This window comes from Saccoglossus kowalevskii, chromosome 13 (assembly GCF_978046115.1).
Source record: "Saccoglossus kowalevskii chromosome 13, keSacKowa6.1, whole genome shotgun sequence".
NCBI classification, from domain to species: domain Eukaryota; kingdom Metazoa; phylum Hemichordata; class Enteropneusta; family Harrimaniidae; genus Saccoglossus; species Saccoglossus kowalevskii.
The window spans coordinates 23,780,858-23,784,092 of NC_140653.1; positions in this window are offsets into that span (position 1 = coordinate 23,780,858).

Consider the following 3,235-nt stretch of genomic DNA (forward strand, 5'->3'; position numbering starts at 1 on the left):
TGACCAATCACTTGTCGGTATGTAGTGTAACTTATCTTCGCGGTGTCCTGACGTCACATCAGTACACAGTCTGGCTTTTAATCCCGCTGGCCTTATTTGGCAAATGCTGGTAAAACTATACTTAATACGAACTATGATGTAATGTACGAAGTGGATATTTATTTAAACAAAAAAAAGCGTCAAAGATGAGGAAAGCAGATACCGGACAAAAGTCAGCAGTCATGACCAACCGAAGGCAACCAAATGTAAAGCAATTCGCGTTCTTTTAACCCTTTTCATTCATCGAATAATAATAGAAATGGCATGACATATGATATATGCTTGCAACCCTTTGCGTGCCTCTTCATTGCCCAGATCTGACTGTCATCAATGTTTCGTGAACCACACCTTCAATGTGTTAAACATATTATCCATGAAGCCGTCATGATAGTTGTACACTGATCTCTGCTGACTCTATCATACTGTTACAATGATTAACTGTGTTTTGTTAATTTTTCTTTTTCTCATACGTAATTTTTTTGTAATATTTAACGTCACTTGTAAAAGATTGGTAGGTCGCCGACGATGTCAATTGCCAACTCGGTGGCTTGCATTCCCGGGTCGACATGTCTTTCGTTTAAACAGCTGGAAGGGAATATGCGATTTTTTTTATTTCTACATAGACATGGTCTACTACAAACTTCTCGTAATATTCCTTTTTTCAGCATCTAGAGAATACATAGTAGATCTGAGTCGGTCAGTCTAAAGTTGTACTTTCTGCATCATGTAGCGCACGACATGCCGTCCCACTAGCACTCACTACAGCGATATTTAATGCCGACTACAAATACAAGTATTCAACACATTTTGTGTTTTGAAGCAATCATGGATATGTGTCGGACAACAATGACCAGTCTGTCATTGCTTGATCGGTAATAGAGGGTCTTTGAATCGGGAAAATAATATGTGTTCCGGCTGTACTATGGTGAGTCGAATGACTTCGGAATTCTTTCTTATTCTGTTTCTAATTCTCGAGTTCCACATTCTGATTCCCATACCCAGACGTCGCATGCGTTTACTGTTTTCATTTGCGTAGTTCGTACTGTTTATTTACTTCCCTGGATCTCAGTTTATGTTCTGCCATTTCTACCACACATTGACGGAAAAAAAGACTATTTATCATCGTATTAATTAAACGACACTGTCATTCATAGCAAGTCTGTTCGAAAAGTTCGTGACCTATGTAAGAAACACACAGTATCACGTGACATATTCGTTATCCAATAGTCGAGCGTTCATCAATGATTGGTGTCAGTAGTTGCAATTCATATCTCACATCGATGTTCAAATAAACTCAACGTGGCAGGTATGCGTAGCACAGCCTTGAAAATAACATCTTTATTTCGTAATGACAATTACCCTGTCTGGAGGACCATCGAACAGCCGTTGTGATTGTTTATTTTAACAACTCCGGGGCGCCCTCCCATCCCGGACTCCGGCTGTTGAGTTTCTTGAATTACACGAAACAATGGCATTTTGCCCAAATACGAAAAAACAAAACAGTTTTACTATCAGTATAAAATAGAACAGGGACCACTAAGTGCGGGCTCAATGTAAACAGGGGAGTATTTAACGCAGACCGCGATGATCATCCATTTCAATACACCGACGATTAGCATTTGAGCAACTGTGGTATCAGCTGTTTCATATTGCTTTAACTGCGGTAATATTCTGCGATATTCGATCCGCAACAATCAGTATGTTTAGATCCCGTCGTTATAATTAGACCTGGGTCGAAAGATCATGTCAACAGTACAAAGGACGCAACTAAAAATCTGGAAAAGCATATATATAAGTTCGGGATATCGTGTGTGATCATTATCGACGGATATTAGCCGCTAAACACTCCTACTCGTCCTGAGTTATACAATCATACATGTTAATCGTAATAATAATAATAATAATTTTTATAATTATTACTTTTATTACGTGACGTTTTTAGGCAATGTGTAATTACTGATTATATCTGTACTTTCATAATAAAGGTATCGAATGTAGTGTGTGTCATATGAGTAACTGAAATCAGTGTTCGGGTTTCAGTGACATTTACGAGTATTTCAAGTGCTGGGGCCCGGTACGAATTACAAGTATGTAAGAAACTGAATGTCAGACAGCTTGGTTAAAGTGACAAGAAAGCAATATTTAACATATTGAAAGTAAATGTTAAAAATATAAAAAAAAAATTAAAAATATGCTATAACATTCACTACTTGCATGACGTCGTTTCGTTATGCTGTGTTATAATGAATAATCTTAGATGAACTCAGATTACATTATTTTTCTTATAAACAAACGCGTTGTCACGTAGACGGCTTTCAAAAGTGGGTTATGTCGTCTAATCAGCAGAGATGCTTGTCATATAGAAACAGTTTCAAATGCTTGTCATTCTCGCCTTGGCTACTATGTATACAGAACATTTCAAGAACCTCCTGTCACTAGATACATGTTGACAAAATGGTATGCATAGTACCCAACTGAGCACTCCACATTTTAAAGTAAGGCAAACCATAGACCCTCCAGTAGTTCTACTGTAAGGTCCATGGTCAAACTGAAGGAAATTGGAAGCAAAGAAATGACCATTTAGCTATTTAATGATTTGCCATGGCAGCACGATTTTAAATCATGATTCAGATTCACGTTAACAATTTCAAAAATACGCTGTTCATCAATTACTCTCAGCGCAGCTAAGGCATTCCCTTCATCTTTATAAACATCCTTAAATTCCAATACCAGTGTAATCCAACCAGTCAATCAACGAACACGGTGCGCAAAGTCGTTGTAAACATTCAGCCAGTTATTTAGTCAGCCAATAGAAACATTTCTTTTCAATATTTATAAAGATAAAGAGAATACATTTGTTGATTTGAGACACTGGCAATCAAATGGAAGTTTGAATGAAATCATTCAGGCAGCATGCTACTTATAAATAGTGTACTGCGGTACAGATTTTTCCTCGCCAGACTAAATCGTGGTATATATTTGAAAAAAAAACTCTTCTTTTGACGTTGCTTTTATTTCTATGTTACATTGATATTTATGTCACTCTTTGTGTCGAGTTAAAATTACGCATATTCTTGGTATTTACAATCTTTTTTTCAATTACATTTCTTGGATGTGACCCCAAGCTCAGAAATAAAGTAAATACATTTTATCTAGCAATTGACAATGAAGCTATATTAGCAAGAGTTGATAACTT